The sequence below is a fragment of the Bos javanicus genome, chromosome 10 (assembly GCF_032452875.1).
Source record: "Bos javanicus breed banteng chromosome 10, ARS-OSU_banteng_1.0, whole genome shotgun sequence".
Lineage (NCBI taxonomy): Eukaryota > Metazoa > Chordata > Mammalia > Artiodactyla > Bovidae > Bos > Bos javanicus.
This window is the reverse complement of record NC_083877.1, coordinates 77,142,369-77,166,617: the sequence shown is the minus strand read 5'-3', so window position 1 is coordinate 77,166,617 and position 24,249 is coordinate 77,142,369. Positions and strand designations below refer to the sequence as shown.

Below are 24,249 nucleotides of genomic sequence, written 5' to 3'. Positions count from 1 at the left end.
TACAATGGCTGCACCAATTTACACTCTCATCAACAATGTACAAGGGTACCCTTTTCTCCACATCCTTGCCAATTATTTATTTCTGTTCTTTTTGATGATTGCCATTCTGACAGGCTTGAGGTAACATATCATTGAAGCTTTGATTTACCTTTCTCTAATAATTAACAATACTGGGCATTTTTTCATGTATTATCTGTTCAGATCATCTGCCCATTTTTTAACATGGCTTTTTGTTTTTCTGATGTTGAGTTTATGGGCTCTTTAAATATTTTGGAGATCAACTCCATGTGACAGGGGCTTGAAGTCAGGAAGAATGGGGAGTTAATGTTTAATGTGCAGTTTTATTCAGAATGATGATAAAGTTCTGGAGATGGACACTGGTGATGGCTGCACAACAATGTGAACATACTTAACACTACTGAATTATACACTTTAAATGGTTAAATGGTGAATTTTGTCATATATATTTTATCACAATAAAAGAGAAAAGTATATGAACCATATTACTTTATAAATGACTTGTCCAAATAATATCTTATAAATGTACAATCACAGAAATCTATTTGTTCTTAACATTAAATTATTACCAGAAAAGTAGTTAAATTACCCAGTAGTATACAAAAGTATTTGGCTTCTTAAAAAACAAACACAGTGCTGGGACTTCCCTGGTGGTGCAGTGGCTAAGACTCCAAGCTCCCAATGCACTGGGGCTGGAGTTTGATTCCTGCTCAAGGAACTAGGTCCCACATGCTACAGTAAGAGATGGCATGCTGCAACTGAAGACCTCACATGCCACAACTAGATTTCTCATGTCACAACTAAAATATCGTGTATGCTGCAACTAAGACCCAGTGCAGCTGAATACATAAATATTTTTTAAATACCAAAAAACAAAAGAAACTTTGAACAAATTAATGTTATTTTGATCCCAGCCATACCCATAATGCATTTAACCTAACTCTGCAAATCATTTGCTTTACAACAATACTAACAGTTGCTATAATCAACATACCCCCATGTCCTTAACATTCACACATAAATTCACATCCATTTTGTCAGCAGAAACTTGTCTGCACTCAATGCATTCACAATTTAGTTTTTATTATATTTTCTTCTATTCTTTTTCCTGCAGGTAAAGACTGCATGCAGAGACTATTCTCTACTTTGTAGGATATTTTCAAAGTTGTTAATAAGCATTTAATAAGGAGTTACATGGGCTTCCCTGGTGGTTCAGATGGTAAAGAGTCTGCCTGCAGTATGGGAGACCAAGGTTCGATCCCTGGGTCGGGAAGATCCCCTGGAGAAGGAAATGGCAACCCACTCCAGTATTCTGTCCTGGAAAATCCCATGGATGGAGGAGCCTTGCAGGCTATAGCCCATGGGGTTGCAAAGAGTCAGACACAACTGAGCAACTTCACTTTAAGGAGCTACATATTGTCAAATATAATGATAAACTGGGAATTCTTAACAGTAATTAACACTCTATATGCTACATCATTTCCTAAACTTTGGGAAACATGTAAGAAAATAAGTTAAATTTTACATTCATTTGATTATATGCAAAAGCTGACACAACTGCTACAGAATATGAAAGCAATAATATTTTACTGCTAATTTTTATAAAAGTGATTCATATTCAAATAAATCTAACTGAAATTCATGGATTTATAACATCATTAAAAATACCAACTTCCCAGTTCATCACTTTGCAACCCTTCAATACAATATACCATACAGACATCAATTTCTATTCTGTGATTATGTCACAGAATTTATATTGATTTAACACACAGCTGAATTCACCAATAATATTGACCTAATTCAAACTCATTTAACAGGATTCATTTATGAGTCTTAATTTACCAATTAAAGTTTAATATTAAATTTTAATAAGAGTTTATTAGTTCTTTCTTTGGTAATTAACAAGCCAGAAAATTTTCAGTACTTAATAATTTTCCAATCTGTGTAGTTGCTAAGATGTGTCTGACTCTCTACAACCCCATGAACTCCCCTGTCCATGGGATTCTCCAGGCAAGAATACTGGAGTGGGTTGCCATTTCCTCCTCCAGGGGCTCAAATGCACATCTCCTACATTGGCAGGCAAATTCTTTATCAGTGAGCCAACAGTGAAGCTCCTAAACCTGAGTTTGTTTCTGTTTTGCATGTGTATTCATTTGTATTGTTTTTAAATTGCACATAAAAGATATCATACAGTATCATTTCTAGTATCTGCCCACAAAACCATTACTGTATGCTGAAGTCTCGTTTCAAAATAATGTCACCTAAGACAAAAAGAACAAAGACAAAGAAAGAGGTACATTCAAGTGTTTGGACTCCCTAACTTGGTGCCCTATGTATATCCTTTCTAGAAGTAGCTATTTCAAGTGAAAATAAATCCTTTGATCCATTATTTCCCCACTTTCCCAATGAATTATATTAAGCAAAAATTAAGTAAGCTAGTATAGAGTCCTCCCATTAAAAAACAAAACTAGAGATTTACTTTTCCTTATTATGTTCCTCCTATTATATATTCCTTAAAAAAAAAATGTGAATTTGGTGCCCAAAAGATCTACTCAGTAAAACTCACATATTTATATAAGATTTTAGCAGTTTAACATCAGATTTAGATTCAACGAAAATCTTCTAGATGATACAACGAAATGAATTACAACCACAATTTTATAATATGGATATTAATGATCTTATACCAAAGGAAAATAAGGCTCGGAGAGACAAAATAATTTGATCTTATAAAGATCTCACGACAAGTAACTAGTGAATTCAAGGACTGAAGTCCAGATATTACTACTGATGCTGAAAGGAACCAGGAGAAGTAACCCTGGTGCATGCCCAATATGAGCCAGGCACTGTACACACATTTTCTCAATTAATGCTTACCAGTGTTTTGTAAGGCAGGCATTATTTCCATTTTGAAGATGAGGAAACAAAGTAAGTGATTTGACTTAATTAAGGTTTGTACAGCTTGTCTTCATACCACTACTAGTGATCCAAAGGGGAAAAGTTCATTTGACGTGTTTTATTTTTGGTTTTGTTTTTAATTCTACAGGGATGGGAACAATTTCACTGAATCCATTTTAACAGATATCTATATCCTTTAGAGAAACCTATGTTATTAATCCCTTTGGTTTCACCATCATAAGTCTACCCGGCAGATACATGATAATAATAAATATTCTCTTCCTTTTACAAATTCTCCCCTGGCCTTTATCTGCTTCTGCTCTTCCCGCTATATCACTCAAAAGAATATGGGTATCTAGAGGTCTATTATTCAGGAGCGAAAGTCAATAATTATCAAATACTGGCCAGGTCATGAGGGATTCAGTTTTCAAATTTCGCTATATGGAACCAAGGAGTTGCAGGAGGTATTCCTTCATAATATCAATAAATGAAAAAGTGCCAGATAGGTTTCATCTGGAAAAGTAACCCCCACAACTCTTTCAATCATTATACCAAATTTGAGGCAAGAAAAATGTTTCAGTATTTTAAAAGATCAAAAATTTAAAATTCATACTCTAAAATACGTAAGAAGTAGAGGGGAGGCAGGTGACAGCTTGTTGTATTTTTCAAAACAAGTTCCTCGTCTTTCTTCTTTCTGACCATGTATGGATGCAAATCCTAGTTAAAAAAAATAAATCAAAAACTAAAAAGAACTCTGAATTTTCTCAGAGTTCTTTAATTCTATTTTTATTCTTGAGAAAAATATGTAGGCCTTGTTGTTGCTGGATGATGTGTCAATCATATCCAGTTGATTAATATTGCTGTTGAGTTCAAATATGTCCTTACTGATTTTCTTCTATATCTGTCCATTTCTGGCAGAAGTGCTGAAGTATCACCTCCTATAATAGTGGACTGATCAATTTGTTCTTGCAATTCTGTTGGCTGCTGCATTACATATTTTGATGACCTGTTGTTAGGTGCACACATGCAAAGAGTTGACTCATTGGAAAAGACTCTGATGCTGGGAGGGATTGGGGGCAAGAGGAGAAGGGGACGACAGAGGATGAGATGGCTGGATGGCATCACCGACTCGATGGACTTGAGTCTCAGTGAACTCCGGGAGTTGGTGATGGACAGGGAGGCCTGGCATGCTGCGATTCATGGGGTCGCAAAGAGTCGGACACGACTGAGCGACTGATCTGATCTGATATCTTCTTGAAGAACTGACTCTTTTATTATTATATAATGCTCCTATTGGGACTTTCCTGGTGGTTCAGATGGTAAAGAATCTGCCTGCAATGTGGGAGACCTGGGTTCAATCCCTGGGTCTGGAAGATCACCTGGAGACGGAAAGGCTATCCACTCCATTATTCTTGCCTGGATAATTCCACTGACAGAGTCTGGGGGGCTACAGTCCATGGAGCCGCACAGTCAGACACAACTGAATGACTAACACTTTCACCTTTAATGCTATTTCTTCCCCTGAAACTCTTCCTTGCTCTGCAGTCTGCTCTGTCAAAACTAATATAGTTACTTCAGCTTTTTTTTAAATTCGTGTTAGCATGGTGTATCTTTCTCCATCTCTTTATGTCTAATCTATATCTGTCTTCATATATAAAGAATTTCTGTACACAACATATCTTGACTTTTAATCCAATCTGACAGTCTGCCTTTTAGTGTATTTAAACCGCTGATATTTAAAGCAATTATTGATAAACTTGGGTTAATATCTACCATATTTGTTATCGTTTTCTACTAATTGCCTTTGTTAAATAAGCAGGGTGACAGTATAGAGCCTTGATGTCATCCTTTCCCAATTCTGAACTAGTCCGTAGTTCCTTGTCCAGTTCTAACTGCTGCTTACTGACCAGTGTACAGGAGGCAGGTAAGGTGGTCTGGTATTCTCATTTTCTTAAGAACTTTCCAGAGTTTGTTGTGATCCACACTGTCAAAGGCTTTAGCGTAGTCGATGAAGCAGAAGTAGTTTTTCTGGAATTCTCTTGATTTTTCTATGATCCAATGGATGTTGGCCATTTGATCTCTGGTTCCTCTGCCTTTTCTAAATCCAGCTTGAACATCTATTAGTTCTCAGTTATTGAAGCCAAGCTTGGAGGATTTTGAGCATTACTTTGCTAGCATGTGAAATGAGTGCAATTGTGTGGTAGTTTGAACATTCTTTGGCATTACCCTTCTTTGGGACTAGAATGAAAACTGACCTTTTCCAGTTCCGTGGCCACTGCTGAGTTTTCCAAATTTGCTGGCATACTGAGAGCAAGTACTTTAACAGCATCATCATTTAGGATTTGAAATAGTTCATCTGGAATTCCATCACTTCCACTAGCTTTGTTTGTAGTGATGTTTGCTAAGGCTCACTTGACTTCTCACTCCAGGATATCCAGCTCTAGGCAGGTGATCACACTATAGTGATTAACTGGGTCATTAAGATCTTTTTTGTATAGCACAGTTGTCCTAAATCCCTTGTTTCATAATTCCAATATTCCTGTCAAATTTGAGTTTGATTCTGATGCTTGCTCTCTTTAAACTGTGTTTTTTGCTTTTTAGTCTGCCTTGTAGTTTTTTGCTGAAAGTCAGACATCATGCACGGAATAAAAGGAACTACAGCTAATAGAAATTTACTAATGTTGTAAGGTGTGGCGGGAGTAGAAGTTAGGTTTCAGCCTTTCAGTGGAACTGTGCTCCTCAAGCTGTGATCTTCACAAGTTCTTTTCAGTCCTGTGCTCCCCTCCCAGGTGGAACAGGATGGCTACAGGGGCAAGAACTGGATCTTTCTTTACATCATTGAAGGCCAGAGTTGGGTATTTCCCTTCTTCTAGGTCAGTTAGTGTCTGATAACACTCTAACAGATTAGGCTCTGGTAAAATACTTTCTCTTGATAGCAGATCTTGTTAAGAAAAGAAAGATGCCTTGGCATATCTCAAAATGGTTATTTTCTCCTCCCCCGGTAGGAAGAACCAGGGGATTTTTCTCAGATAGTCACTGTGAGGACCTGAGAGAGCTCCTAGAAGTAAAATCAAGAAAATGTGGGGATCCCCTGTGACCAGGTCCTCCTGGCTTTTTCCTGTCAGGTTTGTCCACACGGAGCTTCCTGTAATTTGTCAATCACAAATTAGATTTTTCCTACACAGTAGTGGTTTCTTTTGAGGTTTCTGCTAAGCTGTCATTCTCTATCTGCCTGTCTCTTCAATTTGAGAACAGTGATTTGCCCTGTGACCTCATTGCTCTGATGGATCTAAGAAGAGTTTTGATTTTTTAGTTGTTCACTATTTCACGACTTCTAAGCTTCTTACATGCCAGACCAGAAACAAACAAAAATCCATTTTCAGTTGTTACCCTTTAACTAACTGACAGAGTGATAATATAACCCTCTTATGATATAAAGGAGCAAAGAAACACATGAAGATCTAAATTTGTCTCACTGGCACACAAATTACCTAAGTTATGATTACTCATGGTGTTCAACCTATAAATAATACCAAAAGGCAAACTATTAAACAATCCACTTCATCCTTTCTTTCTGAAACAATGAAAACACATAGGTGAATATCACGGGTTATCATTTAGATCCCACATCATTATGACAAACTAAAATTTTTTCTAAGTAAACACTTGAATATTACATTTCCATAAGAGCTTTATAAGGTGGTTACCCTTACTGTTAAATTATAGAAAAATAAAGCCAGTTTCTTATTCCTAAAACAGCATTATAGTGTCTTCTAAGCAAATTATACGTTTTAAGATTTATCCTCTGGGGGGAAAAGAAAAGTCAGTAGAAAGCTAGGATTTGTATGTGAAATTTGACATTTGGATGCCAATTCCCAACATTTTCTATTGCCGTGAAATTAACCTTTACCAAAATTACTTTACTTAGAAAATCTTAGTTGTGCTATCTGCTGTTCTTATAGCAAGAAGTACACCTAATTTTTTTCCAAATCATACTGTAGAACAGCTCATTACTTTTTATATTACTAACTTAAATTTTATTCAACTTGAGTTTTAACATACTTAACCAAAAGCAAGCTGATTATAAGACGAACATATCTAATTCACCTCAAAAAATCTGAAAGTATGTTGCAAAATAAGTCTCCAAACATAGCAAGAATATCAGAATGGCCAAACCCAAGGGAATATATTAATACTATCTTTGCTTTGCATAAATGTAAATTTCATTTTGTTATTATTTCCACATCCCTCATACATTAGGAATAACAGATACTTCTGAGTCCTTTATACAGTAAACAGATGGTGAACCACTACAAAACTAGAAGCAAGCATAACATCTTAAGGAATTATTAAGAATCTTACTCTTCACTGGGAGGATTACCACAGAGTTGGACAAATAATTCTCTTAGGAGGATCATGAGGAATTAGGGTAAGAAATATACTGGAAATGATAGTAGAGATGGTCACAAAAAGAAGTGAGAAAAGAGATCATAGTAATAAGTGAACAGTAATATAAACACTCCTAGAAAAAAGAAAATCTACACAAAAAAGAACTGTCCAAAGAGAATGAAGATGGATGCTTGTGAAAAAAAAAAGAAAAGAATGCTCTATAAGCTCCACTCAATTTGCTGAATGTAAAATATATTCCTGAGACCCTGACATTCCTCAAACCCCAAAATAAAATCAATGTCTAACTAAAACTGAGACTTAGTACTTGACATAGTTTCTAACAAAAGTAATAACCAACTATCTTACTAAAGTAAGATCCAATTATGTCAGTTTACAAGAGATAAGAAATGAAAACATCAAAAGCAAGAAAACAAAAATATGAAGACTATCTAGTCATGTCAGTGGTTATATATGTAAAAACAGAAATTCAGGGGAGAATAGCTATGTAAAAGGGACAAGACAGCCCAGTAGATAGAGCACAGAATGTAGTCCTGCTCCAAAAAGCTGTCATATGATTTTTAGAAAGTCATCGTATTATCTCTGCTGCTGCTGCTAAGTTGCTTCACTGGCGTCCAACTTTGTGTAACCCCATAGACAGCAGCCCACCAGACTCCCCCATCCCTGGGATTCTCCAGGAAAGAACACTGGAGTGGGTTGCCATTTTTTTCTCCAATGCGTGAAAGTGAAAAGTGAAAGTGAAGTCACTCAGTTGTGTCCGACTCTTAGAGACCCCATGGACTGCAGCCTACCAGGCTCCTCCATCCATGGGATTTTCCAGGCAAGAGTATTGGAGTGGGTTGCCATTGCCTTCTCTGTCATATTATCTCTAGAGCTGAAATAATGTAGATTCGGTAGAATCTTTTGAGGAATAGTGATATGACGTAAATAAATAACACAGTGTTTTCTGCATGAGAAAACGCTACCTAAAGAGAAAAGGGTTTTTTAACTTTTTTAAGAGAGAAAAATTTGACTTATTTACAAAGCTACTAAATATTAAGTATGAAAAATGGCTTACCTTTTTTCCCCTAGAATGTAAGAAGCTGATGAAATCACATATTTCCAATGGAAGATATTACTGCTTGAAACCAGGTCACTATAATTATCAACTGTTTAAAATGAGACAAAAAAAAAGGAGTAACATTAATTATCTACAATTATACATTTCTTTGTTAACAAGAAACTTATGTGACACAAAACATCAAGCCTTGAAGAGATACATGTCCCTAGGTTTAAACTCTCCAGGGAAAGCTTCTTCGAGCAAAGATTGGACAAATAGTTGAAAACTATTTAAATAATCGCTGATCACTAAATGTAAATAGTTTAACTAAAAAAAAAAAAAAAAATTTTTTTAACATTTACTGTTATCACCCTACTTTTTTTCCCAAAAAAAGGAAAACATGAAAGTTCAGCTAATATAAAAAGGTCCCACTATTTAAAAAAAAAAAAAAAAGAGGGTAATATTCAAACAGCTTCAAGGACAAAAAGTATGTTCCAGACCAGATCATATTTACAGTTCCTCATCTAGAATTCAACTAACATTCAACTGCAGCAATCAGCCAAGCTTGGCAAATTAAAATAACAGTAATTTTGACAGATTATCGTCTATAAATATTCAAATACGGACGTCTGTGTGCATGCAAGGGTCTCTATATGCCAATCAAAATGCTTTGTTTAGGATCCTAAAATTGAGCATTTTTTTACCCTTCATTTCTATAGGGGTCCCCTGGATCCTTAACTTTCATTTTAACTCTTTCACCTCAACTGATAAAGTGGCCAATTATTTCAGTTCCATCCCCTGAATTACATTACCTATAGCCTGAATTTTAAAATTTTGAGAGTAACACTCATACAAATATAAAGCACCAACAGACAAGAAGGAACAACCCAGGGTCTTAAAAAAATCTAGGTCTGTAAAGACAAAAAGAAAAATCCAGGAATTGGGGGTAATGGGGATAAGGAAAGCAGGGAGAGGAGCTTGACAGTCAGCAACTGAATAAAAGATTAACTTTTTATTCATGTAATCAGGTATGCCCTGGTAAAGTAAAATCCAAATATAAAGAGCAATTAACAACTTCATAAATTTGGGCTGTATGCAAAGTTCAATTAAGATAGACTACTATTTATTTGGCTCAAGGAAGACTTTATACTTTAGGTATACCAAAGTGTCAAAAGTGGGAAAATGCATTTAGTGTGAAATTGAAACCAAATTTTTTAAATGCATAGATAGCCCTATATTTAATCAAAAATAATGGCTTTAAAGAACACAAGCTATCTGATACATGAATTTTCTAACTGTCCTCCTCTCCTGTCTCCCATCAGTTTCCCTTAAAAATGTACACAGTTACTGAAAAGCCTCAGATATTCCAGGAAAACTACAAGTGATATGCATTCTTCTACATCTAGAGGAGCAACAAAATTATGGAAGAAAAGTCAACCTATTTGGAGGCACTGCCTTTCTATGCCCACTGGAAAGAAACAGCTATAAATACCTCTAATAAAATTGCTCAAAACATCTCTGGAAAATAAGCTTGAATGAAACTCTACTTCATGATCCACTCACCATTCAACCACCCAAAACCAGGTCCAACAGTGGATCCAAGCCAGACCAACGGTTCTCAATACAGTGAAAGTGAAAGTCACTCAGTCGTGTCTGACTCTTTGCGACCCAATGGACTGTAAGTCCAGGGAATACTCCAGGCCAGAATACTGGGGTGGGTAGTCGTTCCCTTCTCCAGGGGATCTTCCCAACCCAGGGATCAAACCCAGGTCTCGCGCATTGCAGGCGGATTCTTTACCAGCTGAGCCACCGGGGAAGGGAAGACAAAAAAAAAGTCTGGTCCAGGGACCAGTAGCTTCAGGCTGCACTGGGAGTTTGTTAGAAATTCAGAATCTCAGGCCCTAACCAATGACATATTGGATCAGAATCTGCATTTTAACAACATCTCCAAATAATTCATATACATAGTAAAATTTGAGAAGCTCTGCTGGAAGAAGATTAGAATGAGAGAGAAAGTGTAATTCCTCTGTTTAAAGATTGGTTCCCACTATAGACCACATTTTGGCCAATAAGCAACCAATTTTAATCTCTGGTTTATCATTACTCCTACAATTTTTATATTTTGAATAAGGGATCTTGAAATACAGAAACCCCTTGTGAGTTAAAGTAATGAATAATCATTAAATCTCAGGTCCCAAGAAAGGCTGTGACAGTTATCAAATCACATTAGCTACACAACTTACTTAAAAATAATAATAACTCCTTTCATTCTAAATCCTAGACACCAAGAACATGCAGGGTTCCCGTCACTAAGAGGGAGACCAAGAGACCAAAAGCTATTTTATAACCAGAAGAGAAAGCTATACATGCTGGTTATTTAGCTATGGTCTCTCAGCAACAAATCCACCCTTTAATACTCAGCTCAGTAACGCTGATAATATTAATAGAACTGTGGAAACTACTTTTCTCTTTTGCCAGCTAGCTTCCTCATGCTGCCAATAAGGAGAAGCTTGCTTTTTCCACTCAGCATTGACCTAGCACAAGCCCTCCATCCCAACAGCAGCAGTTGGTAAGAGCCACAAGTTTTTTCTGACATTCTAAGAAGTACCAGCAATAGTCAGACAGTACCCCATCTAGAAGTTTTGAGCCCAAACTCTACTCTGAGCTCTTCTTAGTCCCCCTGTCCTCTGGATGATTGATGCTTTCTGCAATTATTGTCTCTGTGTTACTCCAGTATTTCCCTTTGGCCTTTTCAGCCTCTAATTAATACCTGTATAACCTACTCCCCGTCTAAATTTTATGGCAGAAATATAGTGTAGACAGCTTCCCTGTCTAGATTCTAACTGATATGTAAATGGAATAAAATTTTAGCATGATTTAATCAATCTGGAAAACTACTTTCCCAAAACATGATAATCCATGAGAAAATATGTACTGACTCTTTCCAAATACATACAGGGAAATGGAGGAAAAATGGGAAATGGTGGCAAAAAGTACAACTGGGAAAGAAAAAAGAGGGAATATAACCTAAGAAAGTAATGTACTAAAACAAACATCATGGTAGAAAACACATTTTGACTCCCCAAAGCATAAAGAAAAGGCCAATAAAAAGTCTGAAACAAATATGTTTTCCACTTTAATAAAAATCACAGAATTTAAGAAGTAGAAGGAATTTTATTTGCTGCCTCTGCCACTATTCAGTTTTGTTAATTTTATATTGAGTTTAGATTACTATACTTTCAAGAAGCTGTTGAGAAATTAGGGAGAATCCATAGAAGATTACAAAAATTATGAGAGCACTAGGAAATAAAAGCGATGAAGAAGGATTCAAGGAGTCAAACTTTTCAGTCCAGTATATTGTGAAGAAAACTTCAAGCCAACATTATTAGCTGCCTCCCAGTTAAAGAGTTCTGACCAGTTTATGCTTATCCTTCAGATGCTTAAAATGATAAAAGATAATAGTAAATGCAGACATAAAATGGATTACCTAGCTTAATGACTCTCCTTCACATTAATAAAGTAGCAGCTGTTAATGCTATTCATATGAGAATGACAGAATATTTTTTTAAAAAACAATGACGATGATAATGTCCAGAACACTACAGCCAGAGATCTGACTTAACTGGTCTGAGGTAGAGTCTAGGCATGTTTAAAAAAAACAAAAAAACAAAAAACACACCCAAGTGTTTATAATGTACTGACAGAGAGATTTGGAACCACTAGTGGGACATTCTATGACTTTAATACTCAAGATATGATCTAAACACTAGCTACATCCAGAGCTGGCTTAAAACTGAACATTTAAAAACTAGGATCATGGCATCCGGTCCCATCACTTCATGGCAAACAGATGGGGAAAAAATGGAAACAGTGACAGACTTTATTTTCTTGGGCTCCAAAATCACTGTGGATGGTGACTGCAGCCATGAAATTAAAAGATGCTTGCTCCTTGGAAGAAAAGCTATGACCAACTTAGACAATGTATTAAAAAGCAGAGACATTACTTTGCCAACAAAGGTTTGTCTAGTCAAAGCTATGGTTTTTCCAGTGGTCAGGCATGGATGTGAGAGTAGACCATAAAGAAGGCTGAGCGCCAAAGAACTGATGCTTCTGAACTATGGTGTGGGAGAAGACTCTTGAGAGTCCCTTGGACTGCAAGGAGATCAAAATAATTCATCCTAAAGGAAATCAGACCTGAATATTCATTGGCAGGACTGATGCTGAAGCTGAAATTCCAATATTTTGGCTACCTGATGTGAAGAACTGACTCATTGGAAAAGACCCTGATGCTGGGAAAGATTGAAGGCAGGAGAAGAATGGGACGACAGAGGATGAGATGGTTGGATGGCATCACTGACTCGATGGACATGAGTTTGAACAAGCTCCAGGAGTTGGTAATAGACAGGGTAGTCTGACGTTCTTCAGTCCATGGGGCTGCAAAGAGTCAGACATGACTGAGCGGCTAAACTGAACTGACTGACCAAAACATGTTGAAATAATTCAGAAGGAAGTGTACTTATTTAAAATAAAAATACTGTAAGAATGAAGGAAAAAATCAGTGTGTTTTACTCTGGTTTAAAAAGAAAAACTGTTACAATAGTAATATAATCATATCAACACTGTTATGGGTCTGTAGCACACACTTAAAACAGAAAGGAATATAACACAAAAGCAGTAACTCAGATTACCTATAACATCAACGTTGTCAATATTCTAGGGTGAATGATAAATATACCAATACTGCAGATAGGGTTCCTATGAATGAAAAATTTCTGGAAAGAACCACTTTACTATCTACCTTTGGGAAATAATTAAAGCTCTATGTTAGGAGACGTATTTTCCTTGATGTCTCAATTCACCCTATACTCTTCCTATAACCACCACCATCACTCTCCGAAAAGGACAAAAAGTTATGATTATTTTTTACAATGAAACGGCATGATGTATAATTTAGTCTGATTTTTCTCTTCTGTACCCCACTACTACTAACTTCCAAAAAACTCACTCTCTGCTTCTGTCATAACAGAAGCAAAATCTCCAGCCCCAGAAAGACCCAGATGATTCTTTTGAAAATGCTGAAGACAACTTTAAAGAAGAGGTCAGATAAAAGGCTATCAATAAAAGGCCTACTAGAAAGTTTTAATAATTCATGTGAATTCTGAACAGCACAATAGAAAAGCCAGAGTTTTCAGAGATAAATATATCATTGTACTGGCAAACAGATTGAGCTTAAAATAAGCAAAATTATATCCTATGAGCATTTAAAGAAGAGCAACAATGTCTATGTTTTAGCTTCATTCAGTTCAAGGATACTCCTAAAAAATAAAGTGTACCTTTTTTCATTTGACAAAGCCCAACTGACCTAGTTTCTGAGAATGAACAAAACTACAGATATTAAAAATAGCACTGCTTAACCCATAGAGTTATTAAAGTGGATGCTGGAGCCAGAAAGATTTGGGGGCTAAAAATACAAATGCAAAGACTCACTGAAATGGAGTCTTCTAAAGACCTAAGTTTAAAATTATGACTTGAATTCATTGGTTCCTTTGGGTAAGGTTTTACTGGAAGGATCTATGAAAGCTAGGTGCACGTGAAACACGGTAGGGATGAATCCTGATTTCCCAAACCGTGGATCTGGAATAAGACTTCCCAGGAAGCCAACACTGACACAACCCAAAAGAAGAGTGTTCTTAGGAGAGAAAGCAACGGTCAAAAAGCAACAGAAGCTAAGCATTCCTGATATGACTCTGTCATTAACTAATATGACTAATAAAGTAACCCATACCAAAACTCCTTGAAAACTTCCATCAGATTTTAATCATTCATGTGAGTTACATAAATTATTTATAGCTATTTTTTCCTTCCAGTTAGTACCAGAAAACACTCTCTTTGTGTCTCTACCTATCTTCATAATAGTATGTTCTTCATAATAGTATGCATCTCTACTATCTTCATAATAGGCATAAAAGTATGCCTTACTTTCTTATCCTATTCAAAAAGCCTATATTATTTGAATAAAGTAAAATATGCAATATTTATTTAAAAAATTAAAATACACCTTAAAGAAGTGACACTTACTAAAAAATAGTTGAATGAACAAATATCACTACCTTCCTACCCTCATAACGTGGAAAAATTTTAACAGAAAAAGTTTACCAGCTCCATCACCAATAGAAAGCTTATTATATCAAAAAAACACAACTATTTAAAATCACTAGAATTATTTTTTTAATCAGGAAGAATAAATTAAAAATAAGATTCTCAAACTTCATAGTGAATCAGAATTACTTATTAAGCTTGTAAAACTACAGAACCTGAGCTCCATGGCCAGAGATTCTGATTCATAAAGTCTGAGTTTCTGAAAATGAACCCCAAACTCTACATTTTAACAGGCTTCCTAAATGATTACCATGTGGATTATCCTTGAACTACAATTTGCTATACACTTCACCTTCAATCCACTGTCAACTTCTTAAGTCTTTGAGGTCTGATCAGAATGCCCACTGTCAGTCTCATCTTAAAAGCCTCAATTTCTACTTAAACTACATGCTTAGAACTAACACAGAGATAAAATTACAGCCATCAGTTATTGGACGTATATTACTATGGGCTGTAAATTCTGCTCAGTCTATTATATGTACATAAGCCTGGCGTGCTATAGTCCATGGCGTCACAAAAGAGTTGGATATGACTGAGTGACTAAACAACAAGAATTAAATGATATTTTGCATATAAAATATAGTACAGTGTCTAGCTAAAATAAATAAATGCTCAATAAAAGTAGCTTCTAGTTGAAAACTAATGGCCACACAAAAATCTGCACATAGATGTTCAGAGTAGCTTTATTTATAATTGCTAAAACTAGGAAGCAACCAGATGTCCTTCAGTAGGTGAATGGATAAGTAAACTTCAGTACTTCCAGACGATGAAATATTATTCAGTACTAAAATGGAATGAGCTATCAAGTCATGAAAAGACATGGGGGGAACCTTAAAGTAAACGAAGTCAATCTGAGAAGGCTACGTAACTGTTAGATTCCAACTAATACGCCATTTTGGAAAACAAAAAACTATGGAGACAGTAAAAAGACTAGGAATAGTCCAGGGTTGGAAGTTGGGGAGAAGTGATGAAAAGGCACGGAGGATATGGGGGGACGGGTGCAGTGAATATATTCTTTATGGATTTATAATTATACATACATGTCATTATACATTTGTCCAAACTCACAGAACGTACAACCTAAAGAGTCAATCCTAAGGTAAACTATGGATTTTTGATTACAATGTGGCAATGCAGGTTCATCAACTGTAACAAATGTACCACCCTGGTGGAAACTGTTGATAAATGGAGGAGGCTATACATGTGCAGGGGCAAAGAGCATACAGGAAACCTCTATACCTCCCTCTCAATTTTGTTGTGAACCTAAAACCACTCTAAAAAAAAAGTCATCTTTATTCAAAAACAAACAAACAGTAAAGTGCTATCATCCCTCTAGTAGAGGGATAATAATATTAGAGATATTATTTTATGGGGGTCCTCCTAACAACCCTAAGAGGCAGTCGCTATTATTTCAAATTGCAGTTAAGGAAACTAAGGTTTAACAACTTGCCCGGGCAAGTAACTTGCCTAGAGGTGGTAAAGGAGAAGAGACAGGATTCATGAAAAACCAAGTAACTCCAAAATCTGAACTCTTTAACCTAAGCTAACATCCTCAAGAAGCCAGGCAACAACAGTCAATACAAAACCATTCCACAGTCATAACCACCCTTCACAAGAATTTTCCTGAGTTATGCCCAGGTCAGTCATGGGGAATGACCTAAGAGCACACTCACAAATGTTCCTACAAGGCTAAGAACTAAAGAAGGACAGGCACAGGACTACGACAGACAGTCTGCTGCTGCTGCTGCTGCTGCTACTAAGTCACCTCAGTCGTGTCCAACTCTGTGCGACCCCATAGACGGCAGCCCACCAGGCTCCCCTGTCCCTGGGATTCTCCAGGCAAGAATACTGGAGTGGGTTGCCATTTCCTTCTCCAATACATGAAAGTGAAAAGTGAAAGTGAAGTCGCTCAGTCGTGCCCGACTCTTAGCGACCCCATGGACTGGAGCCTACCAGGCTCCTCCGTCCATGGGATTTTCCAGGCAAGAGTACTGGAGTGGGGTGCCACTGCCTTCTCTGACAGACATCTGAGAACAGGTAATTATAGTAACCAAAAGTAAGTAGGGGTTGATGAATAAACTACTTTGTATTAAGGAATGTTCAAATAAGTATAATACTTAAAGAGTGTTTAATGCTTTCACAGCACTTTAGAATTATAAATGACTAATAACTCCTTGACAAGGGTCAATATGACTGTTAACCTTCCAGCAGAAAATATGAAGATACAGATTGATAAAATCTAAACAGCTAACACTGAATGACTTTAGATGCATTAATCTGACAAACTCAGTCTTGGAACTCTCCACACATAAGGACTATGATCCTTAGTTATGAGTCTAAGAAGCCACAAGGGGTCAGTTCAAAACAAGACTCTATATTTGAATATTATGTTCATATTCACACAAAATATGAACATAATAAATATGAAATTCAAAGTTCTCTAATACTCTTTAATGTTTCCTACTCAAATTTTATAAAATTTGATTATGTTCCTAAGGATTAAGTTTTGTACATTTTTTAAAACACTCTTTTCTCAAAATATGTATTTCCCAGTATCTCAAATTGCTCCCATGTGGCTACTGTCTTATCTCTCAAGTATTAATATATTTCTCGCTTGCTCTTCCCACAACCCATCCCCGAAATGGTAAGCAATGGTTTCCACAAACATCCCTTACCCTGCTCCCACCTGAACCACAACTACATTCACAAGTAAAACACAATCCACTGATAATGTCAAAAAAAATGAAAGCAAGCATTAGTCGCTCAGCCGTGTCTGATGCTTTGCGATCTCATGGACTGTAATCCACCAGGATCCTCTGTCTATGGGATTTTCTGGGCAAGAATACTTGCCAGGAGGTTGCCATTTCCTCCTCCAGGGGATCTTTCCTACCAAGGGATTGAATCCAGGTGTCCCGCACTGCAGGCAGATTCTTCACCATCTGAGCCACCAAGGAAGCCCGATAACATCAGCATACCACTAAAACTACAAACTCAGAAAATGAAAATTACTGATTATGATAATGTGTACACTATTCTGTTCAACTGTACAGAACAGAACTTGTATTTTAACCTAGTATCTCTCAACAAGTTAATGCAACTCTTGTAGTTACTTAGTTTAATAAATCTTAGTTTTACAGATAACTAAGAAGATTTTTAATGAAATGCATTCAAATTAGGCTCTTAGTCAAACATATGATATATAATACAGAACAATATACATATATAACTTAGGCAGAAAGAACACATACTTCTCACTTGTTCACTGTCTCTTTAAAGGAAATAAACTCTTCATTACCTGTTCCATACAGAGAGTCTAATTCACCGGAGAGCTACTGCCCAAAGAATCTTATTACGGCAGGAGGAAGCCAAAGACTGAACACAGACTGAACACTTCCCTGTGCTAGAGATCTGTTCATTAAACATGTAAAAGTAGCTAACTCCATTATCTAGATTTTTACAAAGAATGCATATTACACTTTAATAGTTACAAAAGATTTAGTCATTTTTTTTTATGTGATTAAGTTTATTTAGTGGGAGATTTTCTCTTTTTTTTTTTTTTAAAGAAAAAGCAGATTTTAGAAATCCCTGCCTGAGGAATAACGCAACTTTAAACATATCAAATCCCATAAAAGCACATCAGTGAAATCAGTGATGTTGTGAAGGGTTCTACATGGTGGCAGAGTCCCTGAACCAACAGACACCACATTTCAAGAGCTGTGTGCTCCTTTTTCAAAGCTCTGTATACAGAAAAAGCACTCTGCTCTTTATAATGGAAACCAGAGCCCAGAACTAATATGACCACAGAAATTATTTGGAACGGCATAGAAGTCCCTCTAACTGCGTAACACCCACACATCTCAAATGATACGAAACCTAAACATTTGGTAAATCTTTCCCCACTCTCTTCGTACTAAGTATAAAAAAATACGTTCCCCGTAATGAGCAGGTTCTCTGGACACAACTGAATAGGGATACCTTTAGGCCCCAGACTGCCCTCCACTCCTTCACAAAGGAAGAATAAGCCATCTAGTTGTAATTCAATCAGAAACTTTTTAAAGAACCCATCTTTTAATGGTATAAAAATGCACTGTCCAATAAGGCAGTCAGTAGCCAAATGTGGCCACTGAGCATGTGAAATACGGCTAGTTTAAACTGAAAAATGCCCTAAACGTAAAATACACACTGACTTCAAAAACTCAGTAGGAATAAAAGAAGGCAAAATATTTCATTATTTTTTATTAATTATTTTAAATAATATTTAAATAAGATACATTATTAAAACTAATTTAACCTATTTCTTTTTACCTTATTTAATGTGGCTACCAGAAAATCTTAAATTACATGCATGGTTCACATTGTATTTCTACTGTACAGTGTTGATCTACCTAAACCAGTGACCATAAGCCCTGACTAAACTTCCTCTATCAAGCTTTCATGCTTCTGTAGCATCACAAAATCTGGTCTTCACCAAAATTCCCTTTCCCCCTGATTTGCACAGTAGATTATATTCAGGTTCCTTCCTTTCTGATACCATCATTCAGTCTTAAAATGCTGAATAAATTCTGTAATATTTCACCTCCTCCACCAGCATCACCACCCAACCCAAGTTACCAGCCTTAAAATATTCATCTTTTATCTCTAATGGCTATCACATTTAGAGAAGAAAAGGCAGAGAATTTTTCACAAAGGGGCCTCCAGGTTATCTTTAAGAAGCAATCGGTGACAGTGCTAAGGGTTTACTCTCTAGAACCAAAAATCATGAACTCTGCCTTCCACTGTGCAAAGCATTATAGCTCAGTTCCCTTATCTGTAACATGGGTAAATACTATGATGTTTCATTTAACTCATCTCATTATTAACATAAGAAAAGCATCTGGGACTTCAGTGCTAATAAGTATTAGTTATTACTGTTATTATAATTTCCTTTCTTGTCCTGCTTCCTGAACCTATCATTCTCCTCTTTCTACTCCTGGCTGCTGCATCAACAGGTTCTCCCTTCAGCCAAACCTGCAGCATATGCAACAAAAGGTAAAGAATACACAACAACAGGAGGGAGGTCATTCGGAGCCAAAAAAAAAAAAAAAAGAATACAAACACAAGAGCCCATAAGAAAGTGTACTACATGACATAACCAGAAGATTCCTCAGCATGATAAACAGTCAAGCTAATTCTGGGACCCTGTAAAAGGTATATTCAAGGGGGTTAAAACAGATGTTCCTAAAGTCCCCTTTTAATCCTCTATGCCCCTATCAAAGTATCCAACCCAGACGTTAAAACCTGGAACATATCTCCTTGATAATACTCAACAAGACTAAAACTTGTATGTTCTTTGTAACCTTGAGTCAGCTACTGACTCATATCTGTACACCTAAAAATTAACAAGTTCCTATCCGCATCTACTGGAGAGCCTAAGTTTAGACCTCTATCACGTGGCAACCCATGTTAAAATCTGTCCACTCTTACCTAAAAGCCCAAGAAGCAGAAGACATATACATCAAAGGTCAAAACACTCACTCTGTCACTTGTGGCGTACTGAGTCTCAGGGACCTGGAGTAGATTCAGGTAAGCAGCTCTTTAACTTAAAGCCAAAATTCAGTTCAGCTTAACCTCTCATTACCCTTTTCATATTTTGTCATATACTGTAGACAACTGCACTATATATTTTATGTCCTACTTTCTCAAATTAGACAAAAAGCATCTTAAAAGCTAGGACTATACCTTCCCTAATTCAAAACTACAACCTTAATTCTGACATTTTGGATAGACAAATATTTGTCTTGTTAGATTGAATGTATAGTTACAGCATAAAACAATATTATTTACCTTTGTGAAGTCTTTGGTTTTTAGAACAATTTCACGTGATTTCACTTGATTATTCCAATGATCCTATAGTCACAGCAAAGACATAGTCTCATTTTCTATGAAGTACCTGAATTTCAAATGCCTGATTAACTAACTAAAAATTATTCACTTTAGTATGTCTTAATAAGCAAATTTTTAGTCCAAGACCATGCTTGTCATAAGTGACAAAGCCAGAACGGCACTGTGCTGTATCACACCACGCTAGGGCCTTTCTCGGAGAGAACCAGTAAAGGAAGGGAGAAAGTCAAAGAAGACACTGACAACAAGTTTTGATAATGAGATAAATGTATGACTGATCCCTAAATAAAACTGAACTGCTTTTCACATTTCCTTTTTCCTATCTTAGTAAAGTCTCAAAGTTTTATTTTCCTTCCTACAAGTTTGTGTTGAGTTTCTTCCTTTATTCTCACAAAATTAGTTGTACTTTCATCATTAAAATTATATTCCATCTCAAATTTTACCTGCTATCTGCCCTCATGCCTATAAGCCAAATTATGTTTTAAAAGTTATGCAATTTTGTAAATAGTTTCCTTATTCTGTCTTAATGAATGTTTTATTATTCACTTGAATTGGCCAGTATTCTCTAAAACGGTTTTTGTTCAAAGCTACGCTCTCTAAAAATAACCTATGTAAGTCCACATTCCGCTAATATATACACTATACTTTTGTAAGAAACGAATTGGCAGCTTCTCTAGAAAAGAACCTACATTGAACAATCAACCAACATAAGCTGACACTAAAATAATAATAAAAGCATTAACTTGCTATTTCACTACTGAGTTCATATTTAGAATGTCCTATAAACCCCCCATTTAATCAATGACAATGTAATTCACTCAACTTCTCTGAATCTGTTTTACTGTGTGTGATAATAAAACATTGATCTAGATCTTTGGAATTTCTTTTAAATTTTAAAGAGTTCCTGAGATTGCGGATTTAAGTCCAAGTTTATTTACCCTATAAAAGTTGATTTATTATTTTAATGCACATATCTGCACCTTTTCTACTTTACTTAAAGGTAGGAACTGTACATCTTCGTAGCCTTATCCTTTTGGATAAGAGATGCTTATGGCGCTAACATAAGAGGTGCTAACATGGCGCTATGCACATGCAGGCATGTTTCAGTTGCCTTTCTACCTTAAGTGTTAAATTGTTAGCACCGACAGAAGACTCTCAATTACCTATGTGTGATTCAACAGCAAATCACTTCAATTTCTGAGAAGACATAGTAAAATTGGTTAGAACCCAAGTTAAATTATTAGAGTGCATGAGCAATATTCAGCATAACGAGTATCTGCAAAAGAGATGGTAATTAATTGGGACAGGGAGACTGGCCCCAAACCCTGTGCTTAGTCACAGTTCTTCATAACCCTTAGAGCCATTTCCCAACTGATGATGTGAAAACCAGACCAGAATGACATCCACATCCCCAGATCATAAAACTAGAGGAAGGAAGAATAAGGGAAACATTGACATGGATATGTATTTTACTTCTGATTCACTAACTGAACTTGCTTCAAGAAATTTACCAAATTTGTTTTCAGACAAGGTGAAAGGCAATTTTATATTACAGTAAAATTTGAGGAAGTAATTTTTAAAAACACAGACATACAGTTTTTCAGGTATTTCCAATCAACGTGTAATTATGTGAACATTAGCTTTAATTTAGATTGAAACCTATTATCCCTCTAAATAGTCTTAGTAGATGCCTAGGCCTTGGTAAAAATCACTAACCTGTGCTTGGAATACTCATGTATCTATAAAATTCAACGCAGAAACAGGCAGAACAGACAACAATCATATAACTGTGCACAGAGAAGCAGGAAAATGAAAAAGTTTCTGGGAACCTTCATAAAGAGTCACAGATAACCATCGCATCTATACGCAGTTAAACACATGGCACTCCAGTTTCGGGAATCCTGAGCTCACCAAAACTTTGACAACTAAATTTGGGTTGCTTGGGGTGAGTGAAAGAGATGCGAAAGGGGACTGAGGAGCCTTAAAAACCCCTATTTTGACTAAGACTGCAGCTGTAATTACAGCTGTTCTGAAGCTTTTCTTAGAACTGCTAAATAACAGTTTTTTAAATAATAATAACCAAAAGTAGGTTTAATGAACTGAAGAATTTAATAGGAGGACTTCATAGTTAAAGGTTTTTTTTCTTTTTTACTATACAATTAATTTTCTATTGTTTTTGCTCTGCAACTAGTAGATAAGAATTGTTACAAAATGCAAGAAGCTTTCTCAGCTTTCTTAGATGTCCAAGTTTTCAATGTTTTTTCTAACATTAAAAAAAAAAAACCACATTAGAAAGTGTACACTGCACTTCCTTCCTTAAGTATCTTTACATAAACTCACATTTTACATTTCTTCTCCCTTACCATGCCATGTACTTGGCATACTTATGAAACAAGTATATGAACCAAACTAGAAATAGGTATGATATCAATAAACAACACATTGAGTCCTTTTGATAACATTCCAAATATATTCTCTAATAGTGTACTTACATTAAAAAAGGTTACATTACACACAAGCACAAATGAAGTTATACACATTGTAGACTCATTTCTGTATCATATTTAAGATATGAACAGCATCTCATTTCTCTGGATCATTACTCATTCAGTACCTAAAAATCAGAAATCTCATTCTGGTCAAAAACATCTACATAAGAGGCTCTCAAACTCACTGCCTCCCTCAGATACACTGAATCTACACCCAAACATGCAAGTTCCTCTGAAAGAAAATCAGAGACCAGCGAGTGACTACTGCAAAGAGGGTAAATAAGGAAAAACCTACATCAAATGAGTGGAAAAGCTGAGAAACATTCTCTTCATAAACTCCAATCCCAGCACAGCAACATACAATTGGAAAGGAATTCACAACTACTGGCTTCTCCCTGAAAAATGAAGAGTTTAGACCTAACACCTACCACTCCAACTTTTAAGACTTCATCTGAGGGATTGGGCCCCAAATCATCTAGCTCTGAAAGCCAATGGGACTCTACACATTATAGGAGTCCCAGAAGGAAAAAAAGAGGCAGAAAGCTTCTTTGAAGAAATAATGGCTGAAAACCTCCCTAACCTAAGGAAAGAAATAGATACCCAGACACAGGGAGTCCATCTGAAGTGTTTCAAATAAGATGAGTCTCAACCAAGTCCCATTAAATTAAATTATCAAAAGGTAAAGACAAAGACAGAATGTTAAAAGCAGTGAGAGAAAAACCACATGCTAAATAAAAGAAAACCTCAACAGAATATTCAGCAGATTTTTTCAGCAAAATCTGAAAACTTTTATAGGCCAGAAGGAAGTATATTCAAAGTGCTAAAAGAAAAAAATGCCAACCAAGAATACTCTACCCAGCAAAGTTGTCCTTCAAAATTGAACAAGAGATAAAGGGTTTTCCAGGCAAATAAAAGCTGAATGAGTTTAAGGAGAGTTCACTAAGATGGCTGAATAGAAAGACTCTGAGTTCACCTCCTCTCATGGTTCCTATCATTGATAATGGGGCTTCCCTGGTAACTCAGCCATTGTCAAAAAATCCATCTGCCAGTGCAGGAGACATGGGTTCAATCCCTAGTTTGGGAAGATCCCCCGGAGAAGCAAAGGGCAACCCACTCCAGTATTCTTGCCTGGGAAATCCCAAGGACAGAGGACCTGGTCGGCTACAGATCAGGGGGTTGCAAACAGTCAGATACGACTGAGTGAATAAACAACAACAACACTCACTAATAACATTGTATTATATAACTGAAATTTGCTAAGAGAGAATCTAAATGTTCTCACATACACACACACACAAAAGATAAACAGATAAAATAAGTGAGGTGATGGATATGTGAATTAACTAGATGGTGGGA

General features: G+C 36.2%; 1 protein-coding gene across 10 annotated transcripts in view; it reads right to left on the bottom strand.

Moving 5' to 3' along the window:
* The window catches only part of FUT8 (fucosyltransferase 8), a 332,211-nt gene that overhangs the window by 211,181 nt on the left and 96,781 nt on the right, over window positions 1-24,249 (bottom strand). For all 10 annotated transcript variants that reach the window (XM_061429157.1, XM_061429161.1, XM_061429158.1 and 7 more), the window contains one exon: window positions 8,384-8,474. The gene's annotated coding sequence lies outside the window, so the exon portion shown is untranslated. The remainder of the gene's footprint in view (window positions 1-8,383; window positions 8,475-24,249) is intronic.